The 27298-nt window shown below is 41.7% G+C and overlaps 1 pseudogene; it reads right to left on the minus strand.

Annotated features, from left to right (window-relative positions):
• Window positions 1-5865: 5865 nt before the first annotated feature.
• On the minus strand, window positions 5866-27063 carry LOC132593511 (large ribosomal subunit protein uL30-like; annotated as a pseudogene).
• Between the last annotated feature and the right edge of the window lie 235 nt (window positions 27064-27298).

The raw sequence follows: 27298 nt of genomic DNA on the forward strand, positions 1-27298 counted from the left end.
GGGGGGGGGGGGGCCAGTGAAGGCTTCCCAGTAGAGGTAACTTTTTGTTTTCTAGACAAAAATGTTAATATTTATTTCCATACGGAAGTGCTTGGGATACTAGGCTAGGAGACATTTGAAAGAAGTCTGACAATTATTCCAACCAATAATGGCCAAGTTTGGATTTAGGAGCCAATCAGAATAGGAAAAGAAAGAGCAAAGGGCATGCATGGACATAATTACAACAAGAATGAATAGGTCAGGCTTATTTGTATCAGATAAGAGAAAATGGAAGTTGACCTTAATTAACATCATGATAACAGGCCAAGACCAATTACAGATAAGCACAGAGGACAAAATAAGCAAAAGTGATGTTCTTACAGGTGAATATCTTACAGATGTTCTTACAGGTCCTACATTAATGCTCCACAACACACAGAAAGTTGGAGAGGGTAGTATCTCTTTGTGGTGTGGGGCTATCCCACATACTGAGGACATCTGTCATCCCTGGCCCCGTTCACTAAATGCCAGGGGACAGTCCCTAGTTAGCCTAACAGCCACAAACACCCCACCAATTTCCAGTGCACCCTTGCTTCCTGCCTAGTGTCCTTGGAGTAGCTTAAATGTCACCGCTTTGCCTCCTTAGGGGGCTCCTTCTGTAGACCAGGGCTGGGTAGTGGCCCAAGGATTGGGTTGTGGGGAGGAGCTTAGGGAGGAGAACGGAGGAAATGGGGGTGCAAAGACCTGCTAAGGTGTGGGGCATTCTGAGCAGGTGACAGCAAGCACATTTCACAGTGGGGAGGGGTTCACACTGATCCCACAGCACAGCCTCCTCTTAGAATATGTGTGCCACACCCATCCTCCCTGGGACCCTGGGCCGTGAACCCCAAGCAGTGGACACTGGGTCTGCAGAGGGAGAACCTGAAGGCAGAGCCCACGATGGGTAAAGGGCACATGGTCGAAAAGACTGTAGTCAGGAGGTCAGTACAAGAAGGGAGGAGGTCCCCATCCAAAAGGGGCCACCGTTTCCTAGGGCAGGGTCTCTCGATCTTGGCACTGTTGGCATTTGGGGCTGGATTGTTCTCTGGGGTAGGAGCCGTCCTGAGCACTGTGGGATGTTGAGCATGGGCATCCCTGACTTCTCCCCACTAGATGCTGTTAGCACGTCCCAAGTGTGACAATCAAAAATGTCTCCAGACATTGCCAAATGCCCCTTGGAGGGCAAAACTGCCCCCAGTTGAGAATTGCAGACTTGGACCAAATAATTTTTTGGCTGAAAGATGAGTTTGTCTTCCCAGAGGCTAGTAGAGTTGCTTATGGGCAACGGACTCCACAAAGTGATGGAATCACGCCCTCATTCTTCAGCTAGCGGATGTAGGACCCAAGCTGCTCCAGTGTCCCTTTCAGAGATCTCCAGGATTAAAAGGACACTGGGGTGAAGGCTGGGCTGGGGGAGGGTGTCAGAAAATGGATTTGGGGAGGTGAGCTGGGCCCAGGTCATTGGACTTTATTCAAGGGACGTGGTTAGGTTTTAAATTTATTTATTCATGGCTGCGTTGGGTCTTTGTTGCTGCGCGCGGGCTTTCTCTAGTTGCGGTGAGGGGCGTCTACTCTTCGTTGCGGTGCGTGGGCTTCTCATTGCAGTGGCTTCTCTTGTTGCAGAGTACAGGCTCTAGGCACGCGGGCTTCAGTAGTTGCGTCTCGCGGGCTCTAAAGCACAGGTTCAGTAGTTGTGGCGCACGGGCTTAATTGCTCCGCGGCATGTGGGATCTTCCCGGACCGGGGCTCAAACCTGCGTCCCCTGAACTGGCAGGTGGATTCGCAACCACTGCGCCACCAGGGAAGTCCCATGGTTAGGGTTTTATTTGTTTGTTTGTTTGTAATTCTGCTGTGATGGAGATCCTCTGATTTCATTTTAAAAGCTCGCTCTGGCTGTTGGGCAGAGAACACAATGTTTGAGTCAGAAATAGAAGCAGAGACCAGTGAGGACTGCCTGCTGGCTGCCAGGTGGGAGATGACGGGGACCGGGGCTTGGATTCAGCTGTGGTGGTAGAGGTGGAGAGAGGCAGATGGGTTCAGAGTCCAGGATGATGGCTGTGATGTTGAACCAGGTGGACTGCGTGAGGAGAAGAATCACTTCTAGCAGCTTGGTTTTAGCCTCGACTGGCGATACCCTAACAAGAGATGGGGAAGACTGAGAGGAACAGGTAGGGCTGGGGTGAGGGAGGCAATGTGGAAACCAACAGGACCATTTTCTTTCATTTATTTTCTTAAATTTTGTTCTCAGCCAGAACCCTAATCTCTCTGAGCATCAGTTTCCTCAACTGTGAAATGAAGAGGAGAAAGCCTACCTCACAGGGGTCTTTTCAGCTGCAAGTAACCATGGCTTAAATACTAAGGATATTTAATGATCTCACATAACAAGACGTCTTGGAGGTAGGTGGTTCCGGGTGGGTTTGGTGGCTCAGCAAAGCCACCAGGATTCAGGGTCTCTCCATCCTTTTGCTGTCTCTCCTCTGGCACTGGTTTTCCATCTTCGGACTTGTTGCCACGTGGTTGCCAGAAGCTGCTATAGCCATCACATCCTCACTCAGTCCCACACAAAGACAGGAACAAGTAGCGTAAACAGAGAGGCTCTCTTCCAGTATTGAATGTCCCTGGCCACACTGACGGTATCAAAGGTGGGCCCATGACCCATCCCAGGCCATTCAGAAAAAGCAAAAAGGAATTCTTGTTTAGAACTCCTGATCTAACCCTGAGGATATACCCTCTTGGTGTTGGACTGGAAGCTGGGAGGATGTAAGCCTGGAGCTCCTTAGGATCCCGCACATACAGCCTGCCTAAGAGGAAGGCAGGGCCTGTGGGACAGTATCTGAGCACCTGGATGCAGCCATGCCTGAAGCGAGACCAGACGGCAATTGCCTTTTCAGTTACGTAATCCAGTATATTTCCTATTTTAAGCCTATGTGAGCTAGGTTTCTTTCTCTCACAGTTGAAGGAGACTTGACTGATGTAGCTTGCAATAAGAGTTTTTTCGTTCAATTCAAGGGTCTCTAGAGCTAAACAAGTATTTGAAAGTCTTAGTCAATGCAGGCTACTACAACAAAAATACCATACACTGAGTGGCTTAAAAAATAAACATTTCTCACAGTTCTAGAGGCTGGATATCCGAGATCCAGGTGCTGGCTGATGTGGTGTCTGGTGAGGGCCCACTTCCTGGTTTGCAGATGGCTGTCTGTCTTCTCACTGTATCCTCATATTCTCTCTTTGGACCACAGCGAGAGGAAGCAAGCTCTCTGGTGTCTCTTCTTACCAGGGACTGAACCCGCACCCTTGGCAGTGAGAGTCCTAACCACTGGATGGCCAGGGAATTCCCTGCCCTACCTCCTCATACTATCACATCAGGGGTTAGGATTTCAACATATGAATTTTGGGGGGGACACAAACATTCAGTCTATAACAATGACTTATCTTAGTAAATACAAAGCTTTCCACAAAAGTTAGTTTAAAATAATAATAATAAAAAATTCTAGAGCAGCTTTTTAATCTGGGGTGCAGTGCAGAGGAGTCTTTCTTAATTCAGATGGTGCGGGTGGTATTCAGGCAGTTGCTACATTATGCTTTTGTATTTCCAAATAATCACTGTGGCACTGTCGTTATAGAAAAGAGTAGAACCATGTAAATGGCAATAAGTTGGTCAATGGTTAAAAACATTAAGTACAGCTGTATACTGAAATACTACGCAGCTATTTTTAAAAATGTGGTAGGTAGCTTTCTCTAATACTGATGATACGGGTCGATGTCCAAGATGCATATATAAGTGGAAAAAGCAGATAAAAATCAGTGTGTCTAACATGCTTCATTTGTAGCAACCAATAAAAAAGACAGTGTGAAAACCTTTGCCTGTGAATGTATACAAATCCCCAGGAAGATAAACAAGAAACTCACAGTGGTGGCCGAGATGGGATGGGAATCGGTGCTTGCAGAAAAAGAGAAGCAAATGTTTTTATTGCACAGCCCTTTGTACCTTTTGAATATTCAATCCCGCGAATGGACTACCTCTTTTAAATAAATAAATCACATACATGCAAATGACAAAAACCGACAAGCAGAAATCGCAGACACCAAAACAACACAGGATTATCTAAGGTATCCTGACCCAACAACATTGAAACGTTGGCTTGGAATCTGGCTCAGACTTTAAGTCAGGTTAGGGAATTAGGCCTTCCTAACAGAATCCACTTAAGGAATATAATGCCTTCCACGGATCTGGTGTTGGCCCCGATATTCCAGAATCGATGCTGAGCTCTGCTCTGAGTTTCACCATCATGAAGGTGTGCAAAAGACAGACACATCCCAATGTCTCTGTGGCCTTCCCTGGGTGTTGGCAGTCACAATGATTTGTTTTGTTCCTTTGTGCCTTTTTAAAAAAAATAACATTTTTGTGCTGCCTATTTGGTAATGAACAGTGGGAAAAATGAACGTTGTTTAGAATTAATGTAATGACGAATAAATTCCCATAAGAAAACCCAGAAAATGTCTTTAAACTCAATGAAAAAATAGAGACTTCCGCCTGGCTCTTGAGACTGTAAGACGTCTTTTATTTCTTAGAAATATTAAGCTCCCAACAAGTAGATTAAAAACTTTACCCTCCGGGGCTTCCCTGGTGGCGCAGTGGTTGAGAGTCCGCCTGCCGATGCAGGGGACACGGGTTCGTGCCCCGGTCTGGGAAGTTCCCACATGCCGCGAGCGGCTGCGCCCGTGAGCCATGGCCGCTGAGCCTGCGCGTCCGGAGCCTGTGCTCCGCAACTGGAGAGGCCACAGCAGTGAGAGGCCCGCGTGCCGCAAAAAAAAAAAAAACACAAAAAACTTTACCCTCCATTAAATCTTAAAACAGTGAAAGTGAATGATCCATCTCCCCAGTGTCATGTTTCCGGACGGGACAATGATTATGAATGTCTCTTGGATCTGACGCTCCATTAAGTCCTGTTAGGAAGAATACTTTCCAGCTCCAAGACACACTTAATATCTTACTGGCAATGGCATTCTTGAATAGATGACTGGGATTTTAATTACACTCAAGCAGAAAGTAATACTTTCTAGGGCTGGGTAAAAACACTCTTCGGAAGTAAAGTTGGGGGCCATAAAGACCGGGGATTACTTTAGCTAGTCATTTGTAACAGGTAAATGGTTGTGTTTTAACTTCCTGGAGTTAGGGCTGGAGAAGCAGAAGAGGATATTTTAGGAGGAGGAAGGAGAGTCCAGCTGAGGGAGGTGAAGGTCTTTAAGAATTTTTCCATGGTTGAGAATTCATAAAAAACAAGAGTATTGATTATAAAAAGGACAGAACTTCAGGATTAACATTGCTACAAATCTGTAAGTTTTCCATTCATGTTGTTTACCCAGTGCATTAATTGTTACTATAGGAAATGCAAGCATCTCCCCAAAAGTTGGTGAGATGAAAAACTGGAAAACAGTCACCAGATGACTTGCACAGTCTAACACAGTAGTTCTTTTTTTTCTGGCCTCACCATGCAGCTTGCAAGGTCTCAGTTCCCCGACCAGGGATTGAACCCGCGCCCTCGGCAGTAAAAGCATGGAGTCCTAACCACTGGACTGCCAGGGAATGCCCTAGCCCAGTGGTTCTTAAGCAGGGATGATCTTAAGCAAGGGATATCTCACACTGTCTGGAGATATTTTTGGTTATCACAGCTGGGGGTGTGGTGGGTACCTCTGGCATTTAGTGGTCCAGGGATGCTGCTAAACCTATATGCTTTTTGTTATACTAAGTACACCATTTTATTTAATTTATTTATTTAATTTCAATTTGAAAGCAGTCACTGTTTATTAACTGACCGGATTACAAAAATAATCATGGTAGATACCTTAGTTCATCCTTCTAATAAGCCTGTTGATCTGGTCCTCCCTGTTGCCAGCATTTCCACCTTCTACAAAATGGGTGGTCTTTTCCTTCATTCCACCTCGTGGAGAAGACAATTTGAAGGGCCACAGGAAGTTGCTTGCTTCTTTGAAACGTTTTCCAACAGTACAGATCTCATGAATCAGATCCTCCATGCAGATAATACTGTATTTGCCAAGAGGTAGAGCAATCAACGCATTCATTATTTGTTAGAGCAATGCGCTTCTTGGTGATTTTGCCATAATCACGCTTGTAGATCAGTTCATTTACTGACGTCAGGTTGGGGTACTCCCACGCAATGTACGGTTCCACAATTCTCAGCATGTTCACTGAAACCTTGTTGAGCTTCACAAAGGTGCCATTGAAGATCTGATGGAGGCGAAGAAGCTGTACACCTGTCGAACCTCTGGGCTCACACCACTGATACCTCTGATCCTGATGACAAATGCCAATTTGGGTTCAGTGGGTACGTAGAAGTTGCTGGCTTTTCTTGCCACCCTAGCCATTCGAATTTCAGTTCTTATGTACACCATTTTATACCTGGACTTCCTTATTTACTATATCTTCAAGTTTGTTCCATATCAGGATGGAGCACACTATATTATTTATGTATGTTATAAATACATATTTTGTATGTTACAATTATGCAAGAAAACCCACTTATTGTCTTCTCTTTTAATGTATCCATCTCACTAATTGCTTTATATAATTAAACTTTTTTCCGTAGAGCACCACCTTTTCCTTGAAAATCCATTTCTCAAACACCGGATGCTACATTTGGTTGCCAGGTCACATCACACAAAAAGAAATCTTGGAAGAACTACACTTAATTAGTTCTCTATTTTAAAAACGTGCACGCCTCCTTTCCTCCCTCACTGGCGTTGGTAACGTATCTAGAAATGGCTGGATGGACCTGGCGAGACCCCCAGGTAAACTGAGTGTCCTAGAGGGCACGCTGGCCTCCTCAAGTTACTGGCCACTGCTAATTAGTTTAGAGAGTATAAACCCTTCATATTCTCAAATTCCTTTTTCAAAGAAACAGGAGGCTTAAGTCGCCACAGATGTGAATGATGTCATGAAGAGGGACTTCAGGAGATGCGGTCGAAACCGTCTGAAGCTCGCAAGGCAACGCAAAGCCACCGGCGTGGCCCTCCGCTAATAGAATTTAGCCAGGACAAGAGCCATCCAGCTTGTTCCACCAGGAGCTCAGTGCCTCTAATAGATTCTGAAAAAAACATGCCTTTTGTTGTTTCAGTTCGGGCTTAAGAAAAAAGAGAGTGAAAAATAAAGTTGGAAATACATCTTTTGTTGGAAATTTGACCAGTATATTATCATAGGGTATTTTCCTTACTGCGATAAAAGCGGGGATTTCGTAAAACTTATTTTGTGTAATTCCCTTCATTGCTTTCCTGGCTACATATTCGCTATATATATTCATTCCACAGAAAATGTACGGAGGGCCTACTTTGTGCCTGGCATGCTTCCCGGACTGGTGATATAGGATGAAGAAGGCAAACAAACAAAAAATCAAGCGTTACCAAACATATTCCATGGAAAGGAAAGACTATGAGCCCACCCACTGCAGAGACCATGGGTTTCTCCAGCGTTTTTCCTTCCACGCCTAGGCTAACATATATTTTACAGTGATGGGAATTTCTTGTACAGATATGCATATACTTACACAGACATACAGATATTCACAGTAACATCTGTGAGGGGAATAAAAATCTCCCAAATAAGTGATTTTAAAAATATTCCTGTTTATCTTTAATCTGCACACAGATTAAAACTGCTGACGCTCTGAACCATATTCTACATTGAAAAGAATTCTCTGCCTTTGATTGTGGGTCAATGTCGTCACGTTTATAGGAATAAAAATGACAGCGATTACAACCATCATCATAGAAGTGAAAATGCTCCATTACTGAGGTCTGGCTGCATGACAGATACACTATAAAGCATGTTTACAATGTACTGCATTTGGGCTGGCTCTGGAAATCACACAGCAGCCCTGGGAGGCTGCATGAGATCCAGCCCCAGGTGGAGATGAGCACGGGAAGGGGGGGGGGGGGGCGGTGCCGGTGGGGGGGAGGGGCTCAGAGCAAGTACTTAGCAGCTCCCAGCACAGATCTGCTTGGCTTCTAAGCGCCACATTTCCCACTCTAATACCATCTGAGCAAGCAAACAAGCATCCACAAAACCTGTAAATCGACACGTAGAAAACTAGGCTGTTGTTTGTCATTTTGACGGAGCAAGCGCACTCGAGAAAAGCAGGACTTCTAAGTCTCTCATTCTGTGCTGTCACTAGAGGGTGACTCTAGGTGAGTCGAGTCCCCTCGCCTGGATACGAAATGAGATGAATATTCAAAACATGGATCCCAAAGGGGTCCTATCCTATGAGGATTAAGCCAGACAGTGCACATTAAAAAACAGAAGAAAAAAAATCTGTAAATTGTAAAGTGCTTTCCAAATCTTAATTATCCTGTTTTTTTTTTTTTGGTGAGATTGTCTCATTTTATTTTTTATTGACATGCAATTCTAAAGTGTATAATTAAGAGGCAGAGCTCACTCGTGATGTTGTGCAACCATCAAACTATACTATCTTCATGAACATAAACATATACATATGTCGCACGTGACAATGTTGGGCATCGTTCTTTGATCCTTTAGTAATTTAGTGCCCCTCAAGGACACTAGGCTCATGCAGGAGTCTCCCAACCCCTAGGCCTCTAGCTCACACAGGGTTTCCTGCCTCTTCTCAATCCTGTCATTGAATTTCAAAGCCTTACAATGCACCCAACAAATTGCTATGGGTATTTATTCATGGTCTTTGTGATATTTGCTGTTTTACAAAGCCAACGGAATGTCTGGGTCTCTGATTGGCTACAAAGCCAAAAATAAATCCAGGTAACACGATAAAATTTTAATTATAACCATCCTTGGTTTTCAAGACACCCCAATACTGGGTAATTGTACATAAACTGAAAACGACACCCCTCCACTCCCAACCCTGTCTGGTTGCTGGAAAGTTCTAGAAATAAAGGTAGGGCTCAACAACATTTAAGACCTTTGTACAGAAATACAGAAGCCAGTTCAAAGCCTTTTCCATATCTGATAACTGGAGCTATCACTTCTTTTAAAATGCAAATAAGTTACTTCGGGTATTATTAGAAAAAAATTAAACTAGATTATTTGCAGCATAGTGAAGGAAGATTACTTTTAGCAGTGATGCGTGTTTCCACAGGGATCAGTCCTGTTTTAATTTCTGGACTGGCAGTTCTATAGATTCACAAATAAAGAGAGGCCCTGGCAATTTCTATAAAGCCACAAACAAGCCCTAGGTTTCTGTTTCTTCTGATGAAATGCTCTGGGTCAGGCAGTGTGTTTGTGATCACACCAAAGTAGCAGCATCCAGTTCAAAGTGGAGGAAAAACAATCTTAACAATGTAAGAATTTCCAAAAGTCCAAACATCCCTGGCCACGCCGCTCCCACAAATGGAAATGGTGTCAGATCTGCATCATAATTGATCCTCCAGATTTCCATCCACAAAAGAAGGATGTGGTCAAATAGAACAAACAACACCAGGGACAACAGAGGAGCCTTCTTGCTAACGTTCCCCTCCCCTCCGCCCACTAAAGTTTAGCAACCGACATCAATTTCAGCGTAATGCTCAAGATACAATCACGGTAGAGGTTTACGGCATGTTACGAAGAGCAGGGGACAAGCACGTCTGCGCTATTTTCCTCCTTGAGATGTGAGCTGCTGATAAATATTCACTGTAGAGGTTTTTCCATAATTCTTTGATTCTTCAAAAGCAAAGCCATTTTGGGAGTCTAAGCTTTTTGCTCCTGACCCCACAAACACGAGGGGGAGGGGAAAAAAGAGTGAAAATGAGGGAGAGCAAGAGAAAAAAGAACAAAAATTTTTGATACAGATAAAAGAAATTAAGCGAGCCATAAAGTCTGGGCTTTGTTTTAACTGGGTTGTAAGGTCCTGCTGTGCCGCCCATAATCCAGCTGGGAGAGGGGCCCCTGCTGGGTGGCTAATTAAAACAATTATAAATACAAAGAAGGTATCAATGGCATTCCGAGACTCAAACAAAGAGATAAAGCATTGAAGATTTAAATTGTCAATGGTCAATCTCTCTTCAGGGGATTCTGAAGAGGAGTCCGTGTCCCCAAGACCCCTCAACTCCTTTTTTATACTGACTTAAGTCTGGTTACTCGGGACCCTTCCTTCTGTTGGGTTTACAGACATCAAAATATGTCAATGATGGAATTAAGGGAAAGTATAGGCACGAAAAGACTCCGATGTCTTAGCATATCAGAACAGTGATCTGAGTTTAAAAAATAAAATCCTATATGGCGAAAAAGGTCCCTGCCCCTCCTTTGGAATCGCTATTTTCAAAAACAAGAAAACAGAAAAGATCTTGAGACTGTTTGCCCCGATTCAAAGTGACAAAATGAAAGTCAATGTGAAATGTGATTAGAGGGTTTTTTTTTTTTTTAAAGTACTGTGGGCAGTTTTAGGAATGTTGAAAATGTAGCAAGTGTGCTAGAATACTACTTCAATGGATTTTTAAAAAGTGAGTTGCAGAATTAAACGGTACTCTCCAGCAAAAGTGAAAATCTTTCTTAATTTCTTAGACCAAACCTTTTTTTTTTTTCTTTCTGGCTTTTATAGGTTGAACCCTAAAAGGAACACTCAGAAGTATACTAACCTAGAGCTGCATAAATTAGTTCTCTGGTTATGGTAAAGATCCTAAAAAGGTGTGAAACTGAAAGCCACAGGCAAGAACTAATTTATGCAACTGTAGGAAAATGTCTGAGTACTTACAACGCAGGACAAAATACGTGTCAGATGTAGATTCAAATGTGGGATGAGCAACGTTCCCGATTCCTTTAAGGAACAGGATCCAGATACTGCTGCACGCGTCTGTAGTGCTGAGACAGTCCCTCACTGCACTTTCAGAACCTCTCGGGACTCAATCCCAGAGCAGAAGAGGTCGCAAACGTTTTCAGGGGCGTCCCTCGGGGAGGGTGGTCTGTTTGCTCTCATGAGTGGGGTCTGACCACTGAGAGCCTGCACTTGGGGGTCGGTCAGCGGGGCTTCAGGAGAAAGACCCCAAAGCTCCGATTCACTAAGGCTCACGCTTTAAAGGAGCAATACCTCTTTCCACCCAGAAAGAAAGTAACCGGCGTAGCTGGTGAAAGGCTGTTAAAGAGGAAGCAGTTAAGGTAGAGGCAGCTGATAAGGACCCAGTGGGGGTCAGAGCCCAGAGGCAGTCTCTCTCACTCTCCCTTCCCAGCTCCTCCCCTACCATCCCTCTCTGCGTCCCCCTTCTCCGTCTGTCTTATTTTGCCTCCAGTGGGGAGGGGATCGAGTCTTTCTTTGGGGTTATCAATGCCCTCCCATCCTTTGACTTAGTGTTATTTCTTCCATCAATTAACCGGAAGATGTGTCTCTTTCCCAGTGTCAAAATAATATCAATAAAAAGGTCTGAGAGACTGAATGGAAACATCGGCCCAAAGCATTTGCAGCACATGATGATTAGTAAAAAGAAAGATAGGATTTGACCAAAATGACTTTTTTTCTGGGATAGGAATGTTGCCTCAAAAAAAAAATGTTGCCTCATAAAGCACCTTTGCTGCTTCAAGTATTCTGAAGTTATTATGTAACCAGGATGTTAATACAAAGCACAGAAACTCCTCTAGTTCTGTGTTCAACTCCGAGCTTTTCCGGATTTGAACGCAACTCCACGCGGAAGCAAAAGTGTGACAACTCTGCTCAACGCCAACAGAGGGCGATAGATACTGGGATCTGTCACTTGAGTTCTGGTCAAAATTTTTAGGCTAAGGCAATACTGAAACTCAGATGCACTCAGGGGGCAGAGGAAAACGGACAGGCAGATCTGCCAACAACATTCGTGGGTTATGGCCCGCACACCGTATGCCAGGAGGCGTGCAAGTCATTAAACAAATCTCAAAACATTTAATCTTCCCACTTTGACACGTATACATTCATAATGACAAAAGCAAAACATATGTGTCAAGTTATTGTTTATATATGATTAAAAGTCTGCAAACAACCACAGAGGAGAGAATTTACTTATTACTGCACATGTCTGGGTGTCCTGTTGACGGGCCTGTGATATTCATATGAGTAACAAACATAATTCATAAGTTATTATTTATCCCATTTCTTTTTGTTGTTTCCATTCAGTAGACTCATAAAATGTATAGTTACAGTCAGGTTTTTACATAATTTATATTCTATTGACCAAAGACTAAAATATTTTTGTAAAGATTCAGATAATAAATGTTTTAGGTTTTGTGGTCGATCTCATATATTCTTCTTGGTTTGTTGTACAAACCTTTAAAACTATAAAAACCATTCTTAGTTCATGGGGTAAATATAGCCTTTAGGCTGTTCGAAATAAAATCCTGTCATTTTTTGACCCCTGATTTTGTCAATAATCATCTAAACAATGGAAAAAAATCAAATTCAATTATCAAAGTGTAAAAAATGTGAATACTCATTAAAAAATTAGATGTTATAAATACTTCACAAATGTTTTAAAATATTTTTCTACCAAAATGTCCAAAATTATTTAAGATGGAAAGGTAAAATACAAATGATAATTGAGATCAAGCTTTGCATAAAAATTATTTACACAAAGCTGAAATATATATATAGTTAAAAGAATTTGTTAAATCCCATTAAATATTCATTATAAAAATAAAACTCCTTTCAATTTTAGCATTCAGTGTTTGTCTAGCTGCCAATGTTGAGAATCTAAGCCTGTTACATCAGGACCAAGGTATAAGCAAATTGAAGAGTTATATGAATTAATATTACAAAATGTCCTCTGCTGCCATGTGTAACTGGTACAAATACTGTGCTCTTTGTAAGCACCTCTAGAATAATGAATTGGGACAATGAGAAACAAGAAAGGGGTTGCTCTGGTATTGCTATGGAGATGGGCTATACAAGTATCTGATGCATTTATGGCCTGGGAGAAGGCTCCGCCAGTTAATTCAGTCTTTTCTCTTTCCTAAGTGCTTCCCGTGCTCAAATCCTCCATGCACCGTGAAGCAGTGTTGTCTGATGTTGGCAGCAGTATGACAACAAACCTTCAAGGCATTCAGGGGCAAGTGCCTTTTGCTCTGCAGAATAGGACCAGAGATGTGAAGTGTTTCCCGGGGTCTGAACGGTGTCAGTCACAAGCGTGCCTGTTTAATGCCATGGGTTGCACAATGCCACCACTGAGTACCAGATGTTGAGGGGCAGACTTGCCCATGACTTTTAGCAAATATTTTTTTGTGTGTGTTTTATATTCAGAGACACAAAAGTGAGGAGTCCAGGGCAGAGGCTCCTCTTGCCCAAGTCTAAAGGGAGACTGCAGGCTAGATTAAACAAACAACGCCAAGTGGGAAGATGAAGGGCCGCTGACACTAAGGGGCAGAATCAGAGAGATGACAGGACATGGTAGAGATGCAGTGATCTGGGGAGCCCATGCCCTGTCTAAAGAGAACTGTCAACATTCTGCCCTTACCAATCACTGACATGTAGGAAAGTGGACCTGCTGTTGCTGGACTGTCTGATTTCTCAAGAGAATGCTAAATTCTGGGTTTTTATATGAAAAAAAAATATTACAAATAATCCAAGTTAAAAAATAAAAGGCACATTTGGAGGGATTAAATCTTTAGGCTGGACTGATTATTAAAGCCACCATGATCAGCCTTCTGGTCTACCGCATTTTCCTATTTCTGCTTATTTCTGAAGGGTTTATGATCATTAATTATTCATTTTTGATAAATACTAAAGCAATGACAGAGTCAAATGTGGGGAAGAAGAGGTATGTGATTAGGTTAGAAAAGAAAGTGAAGGTTCTATTTACACCTTCACTTCACACCTTAACAAGGGTTACCTGTGTTCCATCACTTAGACTTTGCATAATATGGACTCAGCAACGTCCTGTTTACAAGTAGAGAAGCCTCCATACCTGGACATGTTGCTTTGTTTCTGGTTCTGTCACTAAGTTCAGATAATTTTTGAGAGATCTTCATTGTACTTCATTTTTAGTAAAAGGAGAGTGAGTGGCAAAAAAATGCGAGATAAGAGAGTAAAAGGATGAAGTTAGAGATCTGCAGGGAGTATTTCCAGATGTGAAGACTCAGGACATGGGGTTACATCCTGTGGTTCTGGAAGGGCAAACAGAAGATATCTGGCCTAGGAGTTGGGGAGGGAGAATGCAAAGGGAAGGTACCAAGTTCTGTGTCAGGCATTTTGGAGCACAGGTGAGGTATCTACAGAGAGGTTAAGAGGTCAAACTGTCCCAAGTTCAAAACCCAGTTTTAATTGTTACAAGCTGGAAAAAGTTGCTTCTCCCTCTGAGCTTCTGTTTTATCATTTGTAAGAGGGTGATAACGATGACCTATCTCAAAGGGCTACTCTGGGCAATAAATGAGCTAATATCAAAGTCAAGGTCTAGTGCACATTCCTCAGTAAGTACTCAGTAAAGCTGGCCACTGTTAGGAGAATCATTGGGATTAGTGATGGGAACTTGGGAATCATCAGCAGAAAGGCAGGCAACTGAAATCTGAAGAGAACGGGCAGGAGGCATATGTATTGGGGAACATAGGGATTTGGGGGAATATAGGAAGGAAGTGAAACCCTCAAAGGGATCAGAGGAGGAACAGTCAGGTAGCAGAAAGGTCAAGACAGGGTTTAGGGAAGGCCCCAGTGTGGAAATAAAATAGAGACTTTATTTTCTCAACAGTGTGAAGAGTGAAAGTGAGTTAGAATGGCACTTTATAAACTTTAGGGTACTGGGGAGAGGGGAGATGTTTAAAACACAGATTCCCAGAAAGTCTGACTCAGTGGTTCTGAGCTGGGGCCCAGGAATCTACAGGGATTCCAACTGCAGGTAGAAAAGCCACTCTTGGAAGAACACTGTGTTAAGACAGAATACGCAGCCAGGGAGAAGAGACAGAGTGGCCACCATTCTTTCAAGGTAGTTGGTTAGAGTACACACGTGTTTCACCCTCCACTATCCACGCATTGAAGAAAGAAAAAAGTTTTCCAGAGAAAACAGGTTGCTTTCAACAGGTTGCTTGATAAGTAAAGGAAGGGATGGTGGCTAGTGGTGTTTATTTCTATATATATACAATGGCCAAGGGGACTTAAACATCTGTGACCCTAGGCTTGGATGGGGGAATTAAATTGGTTGATTTTCAAGTGTTAAACCAACCTTGCATTCCTGAAATAATCTAACTCAGTCATGATGGATAGTGGGAAAGAGACACATTGATCAGACCTCAATCTCAGGTTCCAGGTTCCCTTTGCTGTCTCAGGGTTCAGGCAGGCATGACCTTCTTTCTATCCCATCAACACAACAGCTCCCTGAGACTTGGAAATAAACATCAGGTCTTCTAGAGCTGTGATCTTCAAACTGTTTTTCTCTCACACTCTATAAAATAATTTTTTTAAAGTATGTACTCCCTTACATGTTTTAAAGTTTATATCTAAATCTTCCTATGTTTAAACAGCTTAAAAGGATTCTGGCACTATAATTTCTTTATATGTATTGAAAATAATCTAAATATCATGTATCCTTGACCTCCACTGTCACCCACTTGAATCATACATGAATAAGCTGTTCTTTAATAGTTGAAATTTTATGTCATTACTTAAGTTTTCTCCTTAAATTTGCACTTCAATTCCACATCCTCATGGAATTTTATATTAATGTAATAAATATTTTTTGCTTAGAAGTCTTTTATTGATCACCTTATCAAAATTCTCAGCAAGGAAATTTATACATAAGTTTAAAAAATTTAACTTCCTTTGGTCAGAACTGAGTCACTATTACAATGATTAATTTTTGTGTAATTGATGAAAACAAGGTGACTATACTACAAAATCAGAGCAACAGAAGTTATATCATTTTTGAAGCTGGGTCATGGGTGCAGGGAGGATCATTATGATTCTCACTCCTCTGTATATGTTTGAAATTTTCCACAATAAAAAGTTAAAAAATACATTGAAGAAGTAAGTATAAGTTCTGGTTAAACATTCCTAAGCAAAAAATGTAAAATTTTATTGGCAGTAACAATTTAACAAGATGGATGTGACTTTTAACAAGATAGATGGTCCCTTTCTTTGGTGCAGATCAAGTAGCAACCACTATTACCAGATTCTTGCATATCTTTCCAGAGATACTGGATGCATATGAAATAAATACTAACATATACTCTTTATGATACATTAATGATAGCATATTGTGTGCACATTCTGCACCCTATTCCTTTTTGTCAATGCATCTTTGTGTATGACTGTGGCATATAAATATATATGTATATATACAGACACTTGCTTTTTGGTTTTAAAAATGTCTTCAGAGAATTCCACGAAATGGATGAACCATAAGTTATTTACCCAGACTCTTCCCTACTTGGTGGCATTTAAGTGGTTTCCAATCTTTTGCATTTATAATCGGTGCTGCAGTGAATAACCTTCACAAGTTTGCTTTGCTCATCTCTAATTTTATCTTAGAAAAAAATCACAAGTTTTTAAGACCAGTTTTAATAGAAAAATGCCTTTCAACAGCTTGAGAAATACTTTTCATAGATTTAGAAACTGACCAAATGGGATTCTTTTGGCTCACTTTCAGGTGGGGCGCTCGTCCCCTTCCTGCTTTTCTAATACAAAAGAGCCAACCTTGGTGACCTAATACAAATCTCACCTCTTGTTATTTATTTTCCAAATATTTAAGCACAGCTGATTGCTCTTTTTTTTTTTTTTCTGAAATGCCAGAGAAATAAGAGCTAGCATTTATTGAGAATTTATGATGTGCATGTACCATACTAGGAGATGTTATCTCATGGAGCCCTCACAACAACCCAATGACATGGACACTGTTTAAAAATAAGAAAACTAGGGCTTCCCTGGTGGCGCAGTGGTTGAGAGTCCGCCTGCCGATGCAGGGGACACGGGTTCGTGCCCCGGTCCGGGAAGATCCCACATGCCGTGGAGCGGCTGGGCCCGTGAGCCATGGCTGCTGAGCCTGCGTGTCCGGAGCCTGTGCTCCGCAACTGGAGAGGCCACAACCGTGAGAGGCCCGCGTACCCCCCCAAAAAAAGAAAAAAGAAAACTAAAACTCTGAGAGGTTAAGTCACTAGCTTAAGGTCACACAGCTGGTAAGTGGTAGAGGTAAAGATTCATCCCAGGTCTGTTCGATTTCAGGAATTCACTCACTGCCTCAGGAGCCTACACAATATATCCCCGCTATCCAGGCCAACACTGCCTCGTACACTTTTAAAACTACTTTTAGGTTTATGGAAACATTTCAAAGATAGTACAGTTCTAGATATGCTTTATCTAGCTTCTCCTAGTTAACAAACTAAGAAATTAACATTGGTACAACACTATTAATTAAACTAGACATTTGGTTTGTATTTAACCAATTTTCCCCACTCATGTTCTTTTTTGCTGCTTTGGGATCCAATCCAGAATACCACTTTGCTTTTAGGATTTTTCTGTTACTTTTAGTTCTTTCTTTCCTGTATTTATCAGCTCCCCCACCACTTCCTGAAAGCAGAAATATTACTGAACACGTGAGTCCATCCTAGTGTCCTAGGAACAGTGCTGGACCCACGACCATGGAGTCAATGGTGACGTGACATGATTTATCTGGCTTGGCCTGATTTATTAAAGTTCTGGCTGTAGAAGAAAACAGGTTTCCAGGGCTCTGGAATATCAGGTGTGCTAATGAACGCCCCGTAAAGCAGGAGGGACACATCAGCACTTCGTCACCTTGTCTGCCAGGCGCCGGAGGAAGTGGGAGATTTGCTCATGACACCAGGTCACTTCCTCCCTCCCTGGCCTGACCTCCCAGCTCTTCCAGCAACAGCCAGTGGAAACCACGGCCAAGTCACTTAGTGACATCTTAAGGTGAGGCAAAGAACTGACAGGGCACGCTGGTCCCACACTTGGAGGGGACCTTCCAAATCCAGAGTTCCCCTCCTTGGATGGGTTGCCACGTGAAAATGAGAAGTCTAGACACTGAATGGACATCAGAACATACTTAATAAAAAGAAAATTTTGCTATGTAATTTTACCTGATATCCATGATTATCCAGTATTTACTATCCATAGTAAGGTTTTTAAAATGCGTGAGATTCATTCAACAAATATTTACTTAATACCAACTATGTTCCAGGCACTATTTTAGGGGCTAGGTATAAGCAATAAACGCTAGAGTCCTAACCTCTGCCCTAAAAGAGCTTATATGGATATAGAAAGCAGATCAACAATCAATCAACATAGTATATAAGGCAAGTGAAATGTTAGCCATTCGTGCTAAGTGTTACATTCATTTAGTATGTATCTGAGCACCTGTGTGTGCCAGGCACTGTTCTAAATCTTGGAGAGGTGACAAGGAACAAAACTAAGGTGCTGAGGTCCCTTAGCTTTGAGATAAGGCAGATTCTACTAAAAGAGGAGGCGATTTTAAATAGAAGGGTCAGGGAAGACCTCTCCAAGAGAGTACCCTTTCATCTGAGATCTAAAAGATAAAAAAGATCAAAAAGCGGGTGGAAAGAGCATTCCCAGCAAATGGGACAGCATGTGCAAAGGTCCTGAGGTGGAAAAGAGACTGGCAGGTTTGAAGAACTGAGAGAGAAGAACATAGTGGAGTGTGTGCAGTGAGCAAGGGGAGAAAGCAGCCACGGTATGGAGGGAATTTCAGTCCATGGGAACGCGAAAGCCACTGGGCTAATCTGTCTGTTGCCATTTTGACATTTCCCAGAATCCCCTTCCCCATGGGTTCCAGGTTCTACCAGTCTTCGTTGCTGTGCGTGGGCTTTCTCTAGTTGTGGCAAGCGGGGGCTATTCTTTGTTGCAGTACGTGGGCTTCTCATTGCAGTGGCTTCTCTTGTTGCAGAGCACGGGCTCCAGGTGCATGGGCTTCAGTAGTTGTGGCACACGGGTTCAGCAGTTGTGGCTCGTGGGCTCTAGAGCGCAGTCTCAGTAGTTGTGGTGCATGGGCTTAGTTGCTCCGTGGCATGGGGGATGCCCCTGGACCAGGACTCGAATCCATGTTCTCTACACTGGCAGGCGGATTCTTAACCATTGTGCCACCAGGGAAGCCCTCTATGCCTGCTTTTGTGCTACAACAGCAGAGCTGAGTGGCCTGCAAAACCTAAAACATTTTCTTTCTGGTCCTTTACAAAATAAGTTTGCCAACCCTGTGCTAAGACATGGCAGGCCTTGAGCAAGGCTTCAATTCCCCCTGTGTCTGAAGACAGAGTGATTTCAGTTATTCTGACCTAATCTTGACACCCAGCAAAGGTTTTATGCAAGGAAATGATGGTGTCCAGCTGTTTGAAGATTCTATTTTTGCTACTGTTTGGAGGATGGCTTGGAGGAAGGCAAGACTGGAAGTAGGGGGATCCATAAAGAGGCAGTTATCCAGGTGAAATACGATGATGACTTCTACCAGGGGGTTGGTGGTGGGGATGGAGAGAGGAGGGAAGATGCAAGATAGATACAGTCTAGAGACACCCAGTGGCAATGGATACACTAGTGTGCAGATCACGATTAAATACTATTCTCCCATAAAAAGAACCAGAGCTCCTTTGAGAAACAGTTAATCTCAGAGCTGGGGCAGGTAATACACAAGATTCACCTGGAACATCTTGTGATACCAGAAAGTAATGAAGTGCTTTAAAAACTATGGGGCCATGTTGAAAGGACACAGGAGCCAACTTGAAGGACCTTCGAATGGCCAAATCTAGAGTGATTTGAACAAACTAAATAAGCAATGAGAATAATAAATGATATGTCAATAAACAAACAGGGGGAAAGGACAGAGCCTTCTTACAGAAATTCCAATTAACAAATGTGAAAGGAATGATAGAATTTGAAAATCACCACTTAGCAAACACCACAGGGATAATTGTTACAGCCAAGAACGGTGGACGGATGCTAAAGTTAGTGAGCAAAAGAATGATGAGAAATGGAATATTTGCATAGTCTCAAAGAATCTCCCCCCACAGGGTTCTTATTAAGGACAAAGAGAAGAAGAGTAACTTCAGAATGAAGAAACCCTATGGACACCACCTTCACCAAGTGACCACAGTTAACATCATCAGTAATGAGACATATTGACTTCAGGTAAGTCCTGATATGATGCACTGAAAAAAGCCACGGGTGGCATTCCTGAAAAAAAAAGTTGCATAACTGCAACCTAATCGTGGGAAACATCAAAGAATTTCCAATTAAGGAACATTCTACACAACACCGGTCAGTACTCTTTAAATGTGTCAAGGTCATGAAAGACAAAGGAAGACTGAGGATCTGTTAGAGGACAACTAAATGAACGTGGGATGCAGAACGGGATCCTGGACCAGAAAATGAACCTGAGTGGGACAACTGGCAGATTTTGAATAAGGTCAGAGATCAGGCGGCAGTGTCGTAGCAAGGTTATTCTCCTCATTTCCACAGTTGTACTGTGCTCATGTAAGATGTTAACATTTGGGGAAGTTCAGTGAAGGGTATTTTTGGGAACCACTATTTCTGCAACTCTTGTCTAAATCTAAAATTATTTCAAAATAAAAACGTTTAAAGCTCCAGGGGAAAAAAAAAGATCTGGTTTGGAGAAATGATGAACAGGATTGCTGATCAACAGGTGTGTTGGGAGGAAGAAAAGGGAAAAAAAAGTTACATTCTGCTTTGCATTGTTATCAAGATATAGATACAAGTAAAAATGCCCTAATACATAAGATGAACTGTATAATCATCCCTGAGCAATCTGTCTATACACCCATTTATTTGTACACAGTAAAATCTACTTTATATGTCCAGTAGGAGTTGTATTATTGGGCATCACTTCACTCCTGAATTTCCAGAAGGGAGCAGGGGAAATTCCAACAGGGGAGGCCACGTTTATGAATGTATACCAATGTATACATCTTGAATGGCATACAAGATATGTAAATGTATATCTTGATTTCATTATTATCTAAAATGAGAATCTCTTGTGAATATTTGAGGCAAAACACTGGAATTAGCTAGTATTTATTTTGTGCCTGTCCCAGAGTCTATTGTCACAGGCATTACACAATTTATGGGGGATCCAATACAAAGTTCCAATTATAGCCGTCATTAAGTGAGTACCTACCATGTGTCAGGATCTGGGCCAGGGGCCAAATGCCTTATCTCACTTCATCCTCCCACTAACCCTGTGCCCATCATTTAGATGAGGATGTTGAGTTTCTGGGAAATTAACGAACCTGCTCAAGATCTTACAGTGTGAGGATGAATTGAAGGTATGTGGGGGTCACTGCCCCCAGGCTCTCAGCCAGTAAGTGGCAGAGCTGGCCTGAGATGTGGGTCTAGGCTTCTAACCACAGCTGCAGGGTTTCTGCTTTGTACTCTACTCTTTCCACAATTAGCAGACGGCAGGACCAGGCATGGAGGGCTTACAATTTTGTCCAAGTCAGTGTGCTTGCTCAAGGCAGCAACATACAAGTCGTGTATTACAAGGACTGGACCCTCAAGTCACATATTTTATATCTTAGCCACTCTTGCCAACACTTGGTATCACCAACTGTAAAGGTCTGCAGATCTTACAGTTGGAGACTAGCTCACCTGTCCTTTTCAAGTCCATTTTCTTGAGTCAGCCCCTTGCAAATGGTCTGACCACATGTTTGTCTTTGTCCTCTCTCACCATCTTTCTGTCCTTAGCCCTTTCCATATTCTCCTCTGTTGGATTGTCTTTTTCTTAGTGATTTGAAAGAGATCTTTGTGCGTGCTGGATGTTAATAATTTACCTAAACTAGGTGGCAAGTATCCTGCTTGCCTTTAAATTTGCTATTTTGTGCCTTATTGCTATTACTATTATCGGTGTTTTAAATTTGGAGCTGTCGAATCTCTTTTCTTTGATGGTATTTGTGTCTTTTGAATAAACTAAAAATGTATTCCTCCGTATTTTCTTCCACAACTGTCAGTTTTGTTCAGGTTTTGTTAATCAAGGGGGATTTATTTTTGTAACTACAGCAGGGAATCTAACTTTATTTTTTCCAGCCACGTTTATTGGATTGTCCTCCGTCTTTCTTTTTAAATTACATGTAAGATTTAAATCTATTTCAGATGATCATGTGTTACTTTTATAATAGCAATAGCTGAAATACAATTACTTGAAAGGAATAAAATCATATACTGATGTCCTTCTCTTGTGTCTCCCCATGGCTCACACAATGCCAGGAACATAGTACGTGTTCAGTAAATATTTCTGAACCGAAGGTGTCAACTTTTCTGTTTTCTCCTGACAGTATTATGTATATAATCTGTGATATAATCTTCACGTTAGCTATGGCATCATTACAGGCATTTAGGGGTAAGATCATATTATTAAAGATTTTGTTCTTTTAGTGCCAGTTTTTCAGTTAGATTTTACAGAATCCCATCCTACAGATATAAAAACAGGAATGTGAGGTACCAGGATTTTCTGCTTTAAAAATGAAATCAACATAGCGAGTGGGAAGCAGCCACATAGCACAGGGAGATCAGCTCCGTGCTTTGTGACCACCTAGAGGGGTGGGAGGCAGACGCAAGAGGGAGGAGATATGGGGACATACGTATATGTATAGCTGATTCACTTTGTTATACAGCAGGAACTAACACACCATTGTAAAGCAATTATACTCCAATAAAGATGTTAAAAAAATGAAATCAACAAATGGTATACAATCTTCATGCCCTCTTAAGCCCTTAATCACTGAAGGATTATTCATATCACCCATTTTTGGCTATTCCTAAACTAAGCTACTTTGCAGCAATCCTGAATCTTTTCCCAAATAACTAAATGATATAGCAATGAGGGCACGAGGAGTAGCCCTTAGGAGACACTAGATAAGCACTTCTTTTTCCTTCCTTTTAAATATGTCCAATTTTAAGGAACTGCTTCCCTCCATCTCCCCACCCCATCCCAAGGCTCCCATTCATTTTCTGACATGGGCTTTTCAACTGCAGCATTTCCAATTTTTAGGTTGCCCTCAGTTACTGAAAATCCGGCAAAGCTCTGCATTTATTTTTTTGTGGTGCCCGCCCCATCCCCTTCCTTGATCACGGCTGTGTTCAGCTTTCAAGAGTTACATTTAAATACAGGAACAGAAACAGTCTGTGAGGCTATTAGCAGTGAAAGATAATTCATTGGAAATGGTTCCCTGCCTGGCAGTTTTCAAGCAGACTCATCACCCAAAACTAATTATGCTGGGAGCTTTGGTCATCACGAACGTCATCGTCCAATGAGAAGTTACAGCATTTGCTGAGTCCTACGATTTATATACAACTGGTATTTCATATTGATTACACTAATCAAGGCACATGGTATAAATTCCTAACATCCCTGGGCAAACAGTCCAGATTTTTAATAATTCTCCTTTTTGCTGGTTACTGCACTAATTATGTGCTAAATAATGACATTATTATATTATCATATATATTATATATATTATTATTAGTGGTGAAATTTCAAGCGATTTTATGCCTATACAATGCCTACTCTGATGTTGGATTAAGGGGTCGGTGGATTTTATACTTGCAAATTGATACCTGGTCATCAGGACACTTGTGATATTTTTTGCCATTTTAAAATTTAATACACATCACTTAACTAATGCAAAAATATGATCATGGATGGAGTTTTTAAAAGTCCTCCACTAATGCGATAATGATAATCAGCTTATCTAAATTAGCATTGTACTTAACAAAATAACACACAGTTTTGGAGGAGAAAGTCAACTTGGCCTTTCAGCATTGCTGATGAGGGTAAACTGGTACAACCTTTGTGGAAAGCAATTTGGTAACATTTAGCAAGAGCCTTTAAACTGTTCATGACTTTTGACCTAGTAATTCAATTTCTGGGAATCTAGCTGAATAATGCTATATATGGAAAGAAAGAGCTTTATGCATTATGATAAAAGCAGCATTGTTTTTAAGAATAAAAAAATGAAAAGAAACCCAAATGTCCACCAAGGGAGTAATGGTAAGTAACATTTATACGTAGTTTTGACAACATGGAGAAATACCATATTAGGTTACAAAGAGGGGAAAATAAAAATTTCGAATTGTGCAGACATTAGCATGTATTACACAATGATGTAAAAACATACTAAGCAGAACAAAAGACTAAGAAAATAGAGTACAATGTTAGCAACTGTTGCCTATGGATTTGGGACTAGATTACAGGTAGTTTTCTGTATTATTTTGTATTTTCCAAATTTTCTATAAGCATGAATTTTTTTTTTTTTTTTGGTACGCAGGCCTCTCACCATTGTGGCCTCTCCCGCTGCGGAGCAGAGGCTCCGGACACGCAGGCTCAGCAGCCATGGCTCACGGGCCCAGCCGCTCTGCGGCATGTGGGATCCTCCCAGACCGGGGCACGAACCCGTGTCCCCTGCATCGGCAGGCGGACCCTCAACCACTGTGCCACCAGGGAAGCCCTAAGCATGAATTTAATATGATAAAAATGATTGACTGTATTGCAATAGTTTTAAATTAAAACATTAAGATCAATATATTCTTTTGGAGTGAAATTTCAGTAGTGCATTGTATTGCCCCCAGCACAATATTCCCTGTTCTCCAGAGGTGTGGTCACATTCTCTGAGAATATTTTGTTAAAGGAAAGCACAGGAGTGCAAGGTGAGTTACAGATGAAATCAGGGAATAGATCTACTCTGTGACTGAATTTTTTTGGCAGAAACAAGGTCAGCTGCTGAAATGACTACTGCTCTAATTGGGTAAATTCCTATTTTATCCTGAAGTTAGAATGCCAGAAAATAACAAAGAAACCCATGAAGGTGATCAATTCTTCCATGCTCACATTTTGAAAGACGTTCTGTGCAATTCATAAACTGCATTTAAAGAACTCTTTTCAGTATTTTCCAGAAAATGAGGTTAAAAAGTGTCCAAAGGTGGGTAGGAGGCTATAGGTGCGGAGGAAGAGTGTAGAAGAAGCAAAACACAAGAGATGAGATGTTCATAGAATGTTTAAATTCCAAAGGACTTTACACATTTAATGTATCATTTATATTTAGAACTGGGCATCAAAGTGAATAAACTGGTAAAGTGGATGAGAACCTCTAAGATAAATTTAAAAGTTATTTTTATTTGTAATACTTGCTTGTTGTAAAAAGCCTAACAGAATAGATTTTAGTAAAGCAATAAAAGCTCTCCACTCTTTCCCACGCCTGCTTCACTTACCAGAGACGGCCACCATTAAAGTTATTTCGTATCTTTAAGACAATATTCATGTACATAACTTTTTAAAAAAAAACACCAATGGAGATTAAACTGTACAGAGTACTCTGCAACTTAATTTTACTTAATAATTGACCTTCAACCACTTGTATCTCAACACACATGGGTCAACCACATTTTTTTTTTTTTTTTTTTTTTAGTGATGCATGGTCTGGACTGCATGGCTGTTATCATTATTTGACCAGCCCTGTTCTCATGGACATCTGGTTGTATCCTGCTAACTGTTCTTGTGGACAACGCTGCTCTGAACATCCTTGAACATACTCAATTGCATACCTGAGTTAATTCCACAGGAGAAATTCCTATAAGAATAATTGCTGGGTCAAAGGGAACTCACATTTTAATATTTTGGTAGATATCACCAAATTGGTCCCCCTCAAAATCTCCCTCTAGCAAGGCATAAGAATACTCTTTCCCACTATCTGGCTGTAGAATTAAATTCTGTTTACAACGAATAGGCGATTTCTATTCCATTGTATTCACGTAATATGTCCATTTATTTTCAAAGTACAGGCATTTTTTACTTGACCAAAGAGAAGAGGATAAACGGCAAGGTCTGTGTAGGTTTGTCCTGATTCAAGTAGGTGCATCAGAAATTACTAAGAAAGTAAATCCAATTCATAAAATATGTAATTAATTCCAAAGTCACACATACCAATTTGAGGATTAAGGAAACTCCTGGGTAACTGAGAATTGTTGGCAGTATTAACTACTCATGAAAAAATATAAATTATGATTAGCTAGTCCAATCTGGTGCTTAGCCTGTGCCAGGCACTGTTCTAGCTCTTTACATAGATTAACTTATTTAACCTTCATGACAACTCTATGAGGTAGGTACTACGATTATTTTATAGATTAAAAAAAATGAGGCACAGAGGGTCTTAATATGACCAAGGTCATGCAACTAACGAAATGACAGGCCAGAATTCCAGCCAGGTACTCCGAATGCAGCCTCTGGGCTCTTAACTACCATGCTACATTCAAAGCTCATCTTCAGGAAATAAGGATGCATTCAACAGTTCTCCACAAAGCTTTTCATCATAGCACTGACGATGGAAAACTTCCTTACCTGCCTTGGGTTGGAGGTGTCCCCAACGGCAAGATGCTGTGATGGCTAAAGTACAGGTTAATTTTTTTTTTTAAATAAATTATTTATTTATTTATTTATGGCTGTGTTGGGTCTTCGTTGCTGTGTGCAGGCTTCCTCTAGTTGCAGAGAGCAGGGGCTACTCTTCATTTTCAGTGCGCCGGCTTCTCACTGCAGTGGCTTCTCTTGTTGCAGAGCATGGGCTCTAGGTGCATGGGCTTCAGTAGTTGTGGCACGCGGGCTCTAGAGCACAGGCTCAGTAGTTGTGGAGCACAAGCTTAGTTGCTCCATGGCATGTGGGATCTTTCCGGACCAAGGCTTGAACCCGTGTTCCCTGCATTGGCAGGTGGATTCTTAACCACTGCACCACCAGGAAAGCCCCTACAGGTTAATTTTTATTTTGCTTTTCTACATTTCCTCCAGTGACCACATGTTGCTTTTGTAATAAGACAAAGTCACTTTACAATAGTGACAGTTCTCAAGAACTGAACGTTTTCAATACCGGAAGGTAGCTTATCTTTCCAATGCCTCATCCAACCTCCATACCAACAGCCACTCAGCATCAGGAGGGTTTTGTTTCATCAAACCACAAAACCATGCAAACACCATGACCCACTTGTGTCCGACGACTCTGCCCTTCAAGAGCTCAATCTGTAAAATGGGGCCAGCGTCACCTACGCTGGAGTTGCTGTGTGGAGTCAAGACGTTTGTGAGGTTCACGCACCCTTTGGCACTGGCAGCTACTATCATTATGATTTAGGGGAGCCAACCCCAAAAGACAGCCATGATGACCAATTTTAAACCAAAACGTTTATAGATATAGACACCGACCGCTAATGGTGACTGCCTGTGGAAAGGGAAAATGAGGGGCTGTGAAAGGAGAGAGACTTTTCACTGCACATCCCCTGGTATTGCTTGATTTTTTTAAAAAAATGTCAAGATTATTATTTTAAAAGAAAACATTTTAGGACTGAGGACTTCTTAT

Source organism: Globicephala melas, chromosome 15 (assembly GCF_963455315.2).
Source record: "Globicephala melas chromosome 15, mGloMel1.2, whole genome shotgun sequence".
In the NCBI taxonomy this organism is placed as follows: domain Eukaryota; kingdom Metazoa; phylum Chordata; class Mammalia; order Artiodactyla; family Delphinidae; genus Globicephala; species Globicephala melas.